Source organism: Cebus imitator, unplaced genomic scaffold (genome assembly GCF_001604975.1).
Source record: "Cebus imitator isolate Cc_AM_T3 unplaced genomic scaffold, Cebus_imitator-1.0 Scaffold242, whole genome shotgun sequence".
Lineage (NCBI taxonomy): Eukaryota > Metazoa > Chordata > Mammalia > Primates > Cebidae > Cebus > Cebus imitator.
Window position 1 is genome coordinate 1,226,747 of NW_016107557.1, and position 10,786 is coordinate 1,237,532.

Genomic DNA, 10,786 nt, shown 5'->3' on the forward strand with positions numbered 1-10,786 from the left:
TGTTGAACAATGAGAACACATGGACACAGGGAGGGGAGCACTACACACTGGGGTCTGTTTGGGGGAAATGGGGGATGGACAGTGGGTGGTGGGGAGTTTGGGAGAGATAGCATGGGGAGAAATGCCAGACATAGGTGAAGGGGAGGAAGGCAGCAAATCACACTGCAATGTGTGTAACTATGCAACAATCTTGCATGTTCTTCACCTGTACCCCAACACCTAAAATGCAATAAAAGATAAAATAAAATAAAATAAAATAAAAGAAGGGGAGGTGGGAGGATCACTTGAACTTGGGAGGCAGAGGTTGCAGTGAGCCGAGATTGAGCCATTGGACTCCGGCCAGGGCGACAGAGCAAGACAACCCTGTCAAATAAAATAAAATAAGGGTAAACATACACAAAAGCAGAGGAGAAAGAGTATAAAGCCCTATATATCCAACCCCTGCCATAAATAATTATCAATGTTGGGTCTGTCCCATGTTCCGCCGTACGTGGCTTCTGCACAATGCCCAAATCCAAGCATGACAAGAAAGTCCCTAACCAAAATTTGCAAAAAAGGCTTGGGATTAAAACAAAGCCTGATAGAAAGAGATCCAGAAATGTGTGGACACCTACAAGTACCTTTTCATTGCTCTGTGGCCAGCATGAGGAACAGCAAGCTGAAGGTCATACAGAATACCTGGAAGCACGGCTGGATGTTCCTTGGCAAAAACAAGGTGATGATAGTGGCCTTGGGTCGGAGCCCATTGGGTGAGTGCAAAGACAACCTCCACCAGGTCAGCAGAAGGTTGAGGGGTGAAGCAACCATATTCTCCAACCGCAGGAGGGAGGTGGTGAATGAGTGGTTCATGGAATACATAGAAATGGTCTATGGCCGAGCTGGTAACAAAGGAACTTTCACCGTGAGCCTGGACCCAGGACCCCTGGAGCAGTTCCCCACTCCATGAAGCCAGCTGAAGACAGCCGGGCCTGCCCACTGCCTTTGAGAGAAGTGTGGTTACCCTGCTGTCTTGACTATGAGGTGTGCAAGGAGGGTGATGTGCTGGCCCCGGAGCAGGCTCACGTTCTGAGTCTTTCTGGGTATGAGATGGCTGAATTTAAGATGACCATCAAATACATGTGGATGCACAGTCGGAAAGGGTCCAGCAGATGGAAGAAGACCTGCCAGAGAGCGTGTCCAACTCAGCAGAAGACTTGGAGTCAGGCGATGATGACTGAAAGGTACTCAGGATTGAAGATCTCCTAGAAACTTCTGGATCTCACTGGACCACACAGGACTATGGACACCCCGCGAGAGAGAGCAGCTATTTATTTGGCTGTCGATAGGAAGTGATGGGCACTGACTGTTCCTATAAAGAATAAAGTTTTGCAGGATGTCAAATAAAATTAAAAAAAATAATTACCAATGTTGTTCAGTTTTGCTTCATATATTATCCACCTCCCAGCTTTTGTCTATTGCTTTGCTAGAGTATTTAAAGGAAATCCCAGAAGACAGCACATCATTTTATCTGTAAATGATTCTTTGTATTCCACCAACATAAGGACATTTAATTAATTAACTAATTTATTTATTTATTTAGTAGAGCGGGGTCTCACTGTGATCCAGGCTGGAGCACAATGGCCACCATGGCTTGCTGCAGCCTCAGCCCCCGAGTAGCTAAGTTTTAAAATTTTCTGTAAAGTTGAGATCTTGCTATGTTGCCAAGGCTGGTCTTGAACTCCTGGGCTCACACGATTCTCCTGTCTCAGCCTCCCAAAGTGCTGGGATTACAGGCATGGACCACCTGCTCAGCCAAGAAATATTTTAAAAATTATCATTATCACACCCAACAAAATTAACAGTACACCCTTCATATCTAACCCCTTGTCAATCTTTCAATTTCTCTTGTCTCAAAACATCTTTTGCCAGGTGGTTTGTTCGAGTCAAGATTCAGACAAGGTCTTTGTGGTTGCTTCTTTTGTGTCCCCAAGTGCCTTTTGACCTGGACTCCCTCTTTGGTGACTTCCTGTCTGGTGCTGTAGCTGCTGCGTGCTGAGTGCCTCTCCTTGCCCCCTCAACCAGCACCTGAAACAACACTCTGAACATTGCACACACATAGAGTCCAGGGGTCGAGAGGTGACCCCGTCTTCTTTCTGCCTTGAAGATTGGACACCTGTGTGCTGAAGCAGTCAGGCTGACCACAAAGCAAGACGCACAGGCACCCACACCAGCGAAGGTGGCGGCAGCTCAGTGCATGGATTCACAGCCGGCTGCACCTCAGGGCTTGTGCCTGCAGCTCTCCAGGGACACCGCTTTCTGCCCCTGCCCCTGCCCCGACAACTCCCACCAAGCAACCAGATGAGCAAAACCGAAACAGAACATAGCACTTCCAAGGGGCAGACCCTAATCCAGGGCAGCCCAGCCTTGCCTCTTGAGGTACAAGAGCAGGGATTCATGAGACCCCAAGGATGTGGCGTCCAGCGATGGCCGTCCTTTATAGGACTCACCGGTCTAAGTGAGGCAGGAGAATAGGGTCTGGAGGGAGGGAACCTCAGGCCTTGGCGGACTTTCTAGAACTAAATTGAAATGAAAACTCTAACTTTCCATACCTAAGTAACAAAAGGACCAGAGGCTACCCCCTTTGCATACCCCCAACCAATCAGACTGATTGCCCCGGATTCTTTGTTTGCATAGAAGTGCAAATTTGTAACTTCACCTTAGCCTCTAGCTCGCTCGCTCGCTTTCGCGCGCGCGCTCTCTCTCCCCTCTCCTTTCTCATCTCTATCTCTATCTCTCCATCTCTCTTTTTAAACGGAGTTTCGCTCTTGTTGCCTATGCTGGAGTGCAATTAAGCGATCGCCGCTCGCCGCAACTTCTGCCTTCTGGCTTCAAGCGATTTTCCTGCCTCGGCCTCCTCAATAACTGGGATTACAGGCATTTTACAGACCACGCCCGGCTTTTTTTTTTTTTTAAAGTATTGACAGGCTTTCTTCATGTTGGTCAGACTGGTCTCCAACTCCCGACCTCAGGTGATCCGCCGGCCTCAGCCTCCCAAAGTGATGGGATTACAGGCCTGAGCCACCGCACCCGGCTCCACCTTAGCCTCTTAGCCTTAGCTTTTTGCAACCAATCGGATGTTTGCACAGGAGTGTGACCTTCGCAACTCCACTTCAGCCTCTGGGTTGGCTGCTTTCAGCAACCAGTCAAACTGATTGTGGGCCACCACTTTATTCACATGAGGGAAGCGCTGAGTGGCCAATGGGAAACCTCTAGCCGGGTATTTGGACCAAGAAGATTCTGTATAGGAGACCTTGAGCCTGCTCAGGCCGCTCCCACACTGTGGAGTGTACTTTTTCTTTCTTTGCATCTGCCTTTCCTTGCTTTGCTGCACGTTTTGTCCAATTCTTTGTTCATGACGCCAAGAACAGACAACTTGCAGTAACGACCCTCTACCGGTAACACAAACTCTTCCCTTGTATGAGCTCATTTGATGTTCACCATCTACAAGGTCAGGGCTAGTGTTAGATATAGCGAGTTTCTCTTCAAAGAATCAGTATGTCAGTATGTTCAGCTCTCTTATTCTTTAATTCTCCATTGTAAACTTTAACTTCCTTGCAGTTTCAGTGAACCACCTTTTCCACCAGTTCTAATCAGTAGTTCCTCCGGTCCCCTGCTCTGTCGCGACTCGTCCCAGTCACCTGCTCCAGTCACCTGCTTCGGTCACCTGCTTTGACCTAGGTCACCCCTGGCTACGTGTTCTGACCTGTCCCGTAAGTGTCCTTCCCAACAAACTAACCATCCCACCACTCCAGCTGGTACCCCTTCTCCCTTTAAGATAGCCAATTGGAATTAGCCAGTAGGGGAATGACACTGTAATAGGGGTTCAGCCAGGAATAAGAAGCCCTTCCCCCACCTCATCCAGGTGTGCGCTCAACATCGTTACATCTGGTGAGATGCACCCTTCTATAGAAGTAAATTGCCTTGCTGAAGAAATTTATGTTCGAGTGCTACTTCTTTTGTGGCACTGAAAATTTACATATAACAGCTAGTTTGAACCCTACTTTTCAGAGGAAACTGAGGCACAGAGAGGTTAAGGTACCAAAGTCTGGTGGACAGACCCTTAAACCCAGGCAGCCCTGCGGCGGCGCCCTTTCTTTGGGGGGGAAGATCTGGGACATATATTAGCTCCCCTGGAAGCCCCCAGGAGAAACAGGATGGACTGGCTTTAGGAGAATCGAGAGGGCAGAGGGTGAGGGTGAGAGGACGAAGGCCAGGGGCGCAGCAGGCGAGCTCTGGCTCTGGAGCCAAGGTAAGGGAGCTCGGGCAACGGGAGCTGCGGCGGGGACCGGCCTCTCCAGCCGGCCCTCCTCCCCACCTGAGCTGCTTTCTGTTCATTGGGAGCGGTCTCCACGGCTCCCCTCCGCCTCTGACCCTGCAAAAGCAGTATGAGGCTGAGCTCGGCTTGCTCGGCCGCCCCCACAGCCCGAGCCGAGCGCGGACTCCTCAAGCCCGTCGTTTCCTCCTGCTGTCCTCCCGCAGAGGGGTCGCCATTCCTAATTTTGCCTGCGCGGCGAAAGCGGGCTGTTCTCGCCTCCGTCCGCCCCGCATGGACTCGCCCCCAGCGCCTGCTCCCACGGCGGCCGCAGCCTCGGCCCCACAGCCACCGCAGTTGTCCAGATCCGGATTCCTCCTAGGCCCGCACCTCCTAGTGCTGCCTAAGAGCCCCGGAGAGGCGCGCCTCAGAACCCCTGAAACACGGGCCGGCGGGGACCCCCAGCGCTGCAGCTGCTGCCAGGAGGCCCAGTCGGGGCGGCAACGCTTCGCTTCTGCCCTGGCTTCTCCTCTCCGAGCGCGGAGGGGAAGGTGCGGGCCCCTCACTCCCGGGAGTACGGGACTCCGCGCACGCACGCCGGGCCTCGCGCCTCTAAGGGAGGCTCCGGGGCCGCTCTGCTCCCCTGGCACCTAGAGTGCGGAGCGAGCGGTCGCGCGAACGCGCTTGGAAGGGGGCGCCGGGGCTGGAGCCGCTCGACCTGGGCGGGAGCTGCCAGGGCACCCCGGGGCTTCGTCTGCCACCCACCCGGAACGCAGAGGCGGGACTGGAGGCTGTGCAGGCCGCGCCGGTCCCGCGAGCCTGTGTGCGGTGACGCGCATCTGGGCCAAGTCATCGGAAGCTGCAGATGCCAACTCTAACACGAAGGAGAGGCGGGGAAGGTCTGGAGAAGGGCTGCGATGAAATCAGGAGAAAATGCATTTGTCAGCCTGCACCGTGTCCAAAAAAAACCCAAACCACAAAAATCAGAAAGCGCCACTCGGCAAACAGTGTTCGGCTTGGCCTTGTTCCCGCGTCAGGGTCCCCACAGTCGGAGCACGCAAGCGGAGCCCACCGCAGGGACACAGGCAGTTCCTGCCCCCCAAGAGCCGCGACCCGGAGGGGCCCGACGCCTGCCCACGGCAGATTGGCTCATCTTTGGCCGAGCATGGCTGAGTCAGTTTCCCTGGCACAGGCTGCTTGCCTGGTACTGACTCCTTTCCCAGAGACGCCTGAGGGGTGGCCTCCCCCTTGTTCGGAGCCGTCTTCCTCAGGAGCGTGCCCTGGCCCTCCGTGTGGTCCGCTCATTCCCGCGGCCAGGCCGACTCCGCCGAAGGCCTGTGCAGACGGCCTCGGCCCGGCGAGCTGGTATTCACAGCGCAAAACGGTATTTGAATATTCATTGTGCGCATGCAGCATTTTCCAGAGAACACACAAAGATCTCTCACCACAATTATCTTGCTCTAGCTTTAAAATATTAGCTGTCACTTCTTTCACGGATCTTGTGAGAAAGGAAAGTCTCTTTTTCTTTAACTCTTTTCCCTTGAACGCAATTACCACCTCATTCATGGCTCTTTGTTGCCACCTAATCTTGCGATTATGCCCGTGACATGACCACAAAGCAGAGTGACTGACGTACCTGACAGCTCTGGCTGGTGACGCGGCGGCCACAGTGAGAGACGGTCTTTGTGGAATGAGTCCCACCGCCGCCCGCCTTGCAGGGAAGTCGGGCAGGAAGGTGCAGCTAAGAGAGGCCCGGGGACCGCCCCCACCCGGGGGGACGCTTGCTTTTAACTCGAGTCCTGCGCACTGAGGAGCAAGGACTCGGGGTACACCTACCTGATTCCCCCATTGTTGCCTGAACATAAAGCATCTGCACCCCCATTTGGTTTGTCACTGTATAGTAAAGCAGCCAGGTCTGGAGACCTGGGTCCCACAGTGGAGGCCCTAGTCGTCCTTCCCCAGGCCCTCCCCACGACCCCAGCCTTGTACCAATGCAAGCCCTGTGCAGGCACAACACATGCAGACATGCCAAGTGCAGACATGACCTGTGCTGGCAGCAGATCCACTCAATTGTACATGCACTGGGCCCCATGAAGACCCCACAGTTTTGATTCCAGCTTAGCACATGGGAACTTACCCTGGGATCAACCATTCAGAGAGCTTCACTAGTTTCCGGTTATATTCTCTGACTTGTGGTCTCTCCCTCACCTTTTCTTTTCAGACCTCAGAAATAATACATACTATTCAAAAATTAAACATGACAGAAAGACATAATGTGATCAATAAACATCCTGTCATCCGCCTTCTCTAAGGCACCTTCTCTGCCCGAAGCTCCCTGAAGTGTTCTCTGTGTACTTAATCCAACATGAGTAATTTTACTTACAGAAAAGGAGCACATTATACACACTATACATACTATTTACACCTTACTTCTTTTATTCTCTGAGTCGCCTTTGCATGATTAACGTTTTTTAGTAACTGATCTTTAATCAGCGTTAGGGGTAGCCTCAGGCTTAGGCTCTGGAAGGGAACTGGCCCACCACCCTCCTTACTGTCCAAGAAAACAATGGCTTTCTTCATGGTCTAAAGGCCTAAATAACTGAAAACATTTAAAACCTTTTAGGTGGCTTAAGATTGCTATTAAACTAACAGAAAGAAGGAAAACCAAACATTTCCTGTGCAATACAGCAATCAAAGCCACACCAGCGAAGGTATCCAAGCAGTGGGGCAGGTGCTGGACAGCAGCCCTGAGCAAAAAACGACCAGAGAAACCTGTCCAGGTCTCTTGCTCACAGAGGACCTTCAGCGTGACCAGCCCAGAAGGTAACTAAACTGCTTTGCTTGCTCAGCCTCCTTTTCCTCATGGTGTTCACCAAATTAGAACACACTTCGTGTGCACAGCTAACATCCCCCTGTGAAGCTACCTGGTTAATTCTGAGAACTCACATGCTGTGCTGTCGAGAGAAAACTTCAATTTTGTTTCTAATTGGAAATGAATAACTGAAATTGTACTCCCATATTTTCTTCTGGGACTCTTAGTTTTATTTCTAACATGTGATTCACCTGGAAGATATTTTGGGCTAACCCATCTCTTTCTCACTGCAATGTTGCCATTTACCATCTACTAAATTTCTCTGTATATTTGGATCTTTCTGGATTACATTCTGTTTCACTGATCTTTTTGTAAGCCAGTCTCACCCAGGTTGCTTTAATTATTGTTAGGATTGGATGTGGCCCCACGAGTTTCCACTGAGAGACGATCTCGGATTCCGGCAGGCAGAGGCTAATATACAAGCTTAGTTGTTAATATGTCCCTTCCTAATAGCTTCCCTCCTGAATTAAACCCAACTGCCAAACATGGCAGAAATGGACCACCAGCAGTTGACACGTGAATCCTGAGGACTGGTCCCTGCCAGAGAGAAAGCCTAGGATGAGGCAGAGGCTCCCACCGTCTCTCCAAGGGAACACACATTTCCTCAATGATGTCAGGACCAGGAGGCTGACAAAGACATGTTGTGTGGTGTGCCTGGGAAAACCAGACTCCATCACTCTCCCTCTGCAGCACATCCTGGCTGTCCTGATGGCATTGCCATGCTAACCTAAGTACCACTTTTCTACTCAAACCAACACCTTGTAGGTATCATTATTAGAAAGGCATTAAATGTAGAAATTGGTTTAGGGAGAATTGACAGCTTTAGTTGTTGTAACTTCTATTTTAACACATAATATGCATTACTGATATTCACATTTCCAAGGTAAAATCGGGCTAATGGGTAAAGAAGAGTTTGGGGCTGACTACTCAAAACCTATGCAACTTTGTAACTAACATCAAGAAGAACTGGGCCAGAGGGGTGGCTCATGCCTGTAATTCCAGCACTTTGGGAGGCTGAGGTGGACGGATTCTTTGAGCCAAAGAGTTTGAGACCAGCCTGAGCAACATAGCAAGACCCCATCTCTACAAAAATACAAAAATCAGCTGGTATGGTGGCGCACCCAGCTACTCGAGAGGCTGAGGAGGGAGGATTGCCCCAGGAGTTCAAGGTCACAGTGAGCTATGATCATGCCACTGCACTCCAGCCTGGGTCACAGAGTGAGACACTGTCTCTTAAAAAAACATCGCCATACCAAACCTCATAAAATTCTGGCACAGTTAAAAAGACATGTAAAATCCTAATATAGATATACGCTAAATGTAGGATTAATCTAAAAGGAGAATCTGGCTGACGGAAGGGGCTATCAGGAAGCATAAGGCAAGCGCAGAGGTACCGTGGCCAAGGACAGGCCACACTCAGACCCAGTGACAGCAGGGACGGGCAGCTGGGCCGCTACCTGTGTCTGGGAGAATTCCTAACAAGCTACTGAAACAGTGTGGGAAGCTGGGCACCTGCAGAGTTCCCCCCTCTGCTGGGGCAAATGCTGCCTGGATCGCTGCAACCGTAGCCCCATCCCCACTCATGGGTGCTGTTCATGCCATGGAAGAAGGTCCCCAGTGCAGTCAGGCAAGTCATCCCTACTCAAGTCTCCTGTGTGCTCCAGGGGGACCTGACAGTGTTCTTTGCATATGCTTCACACATTTCTAAGCTTATTTCTGCTGTTTTGTCTTCCACTGTTTTCTGATTATTCTTTATTTTCTTATTTATAGGAAGCCCATTGATTTGCATATATCAATTTGGCACCATCACATTCCTAGGTACACGTCTCTTACTGCTTATCATTTCCAGGAGGAATTCTCTTGGAATTCCCTATCAACAATGAAGGCAGCTGTGAATGAGATGTTAGACTCCCTCTTTCAGATCTTATGCAACTCATCTCCTCCCAGGGCCGGGTGACCATCAGAGGCTCCTCTTGCCATGCAGTATGCAGCTGTGGTGAACAGTCCTGGCCTGCTCCCGACTTCAGTTTTAAGCATCTCTTCACTCATTTTTAGCTTGAAATATAAATGTAGTTATGTTAAACAACTGTCCACATTCTCTTGACATTTCTAGAGGACTTCCTAAAGACACAGAGTCCTCCCTGGACGACACATCCATTTTCTCACAAGGTCTGAGCCTTGCCACATGCTGGTTCTGCTTCGGGCACCAAGGCTTCAGAGGTGACTACAGCCCTGGTCCCTGCTTCACAGTACTTCTGGTTTAATGAGCAGAACAGATGCTCAACAGAGAATTGTCCAGCAGTTCCTCAGTAGTGGGTGGGCCATCTTCCCCAAGGACCTGGCAGGCAGGAAGGAGACATCCTCCTGCTAGGGAAGGTGTCCCCGTGGAAGACAGGAGGTGCTAGGGCCTAAGTCGGGAAGAAGCTGCCCCACTTCAGGGGTATGAGGGCGGACGTGACATGAGGAGCAAGTGAGGGGAAACGAGGCTGAATAGACATGGGACGAGGGTGGGTGGGCTCCATCAGCAGAGCACACGGAGCTCTCCAGACGCTTCCATTAAGACAGGGCCAGGGAGACTGCTGAAGACCAACTTCCAAGACTGAAAATGTACACGTAACACAGAGACAGAGGTGGCCTCTGCAAAACTGTGATGTAGCAAGGCCTGGCCTCTGCACCCTCCCCAGATCTCCTGGCAGCCTTTCCATCCACATGGGACACATACTGAGGATGCCTCCGTGAGTCTGCTGAGATGATGGGGTTTCCCTGCCCTGTCTCAGTGCCTTGTACATGGCAGGCATAAATGACTGCCTCTCCTCACACTGATTCAACAGAAGGGTGATTTTGTAAGGCAACCAAAATATAAGCAGAATCTGGCTGCACCCAGTGGGGCTGGAGGAATCCTTCCCCCTCTGAAGCCATACCAAGAAGAGGGCTGCCTGGCTCTCAATAACCTGCTTGCAGAACCTACCCTCCAGTGACATGTGCTCCTGTGCAACTTCTGGGTGGGCACAGGACACAGTAGAATGAGAACTGTCATGAACACACCAGGGAGGATTCCGGCTCCAACCACAGCTTTGCTTGCTCAACTCCACTTTCACTCCATGCCACTCTCCCCAACGCTCAGGGCCTCAGCTGTCAGCCTCGAGTCAGCATCCTCACTGCACCCTGCTCCCGCCTCGACAAGTGAATCCTGCAAGGACCAGATGAGTCACACTTACTTTCATTCCTGTAATCTCCCTTATAGTTCCATAAGTTCTGAATGCTTCTACTCCTTTACACTGACATGTATTGAACTTACAGGATCTTTACCAGTGTGCCTACATTTACACTGAGGCATCAGATAAAAACGTGGTCAGGTGCAGTGGCTCACGTCTATAACCCCAGCACTTTGGGAGGCCAAGGCGGGTGGATCACGAGGTCAGGAGTTTGAGACCAGACTGGCCAACATGGTGAAGCCCCTCTCTACTAAAAACACCAAAATTAGCCAGCTGTGGTGGCTGGTGCCTATAATACCAGCTACTCGGGAGGCTGAGGCAGGAGAATCACTTGAACCCAGGAGGCGGAGGTTGCAGTGAGCTGGTATCGCACCATCCTGGGCAACAAGAGCAAAACTTGATCTGAAA

The 10,786-nt window shown here is 51.1% G+C and overlaps 1 pseudogene; it reads left to right on the top strand.

Moving 5' to 3' along the window:
- The first annotated feature begins 504 nt into the window (after positions 1–504).
- Positions 505–1,217, top strand: LOC108282516 (annotated as a pseudogene).
- The last annotated feature ends 9,569 nt before the right edge of the window (positions 1,218–10,786 follow it).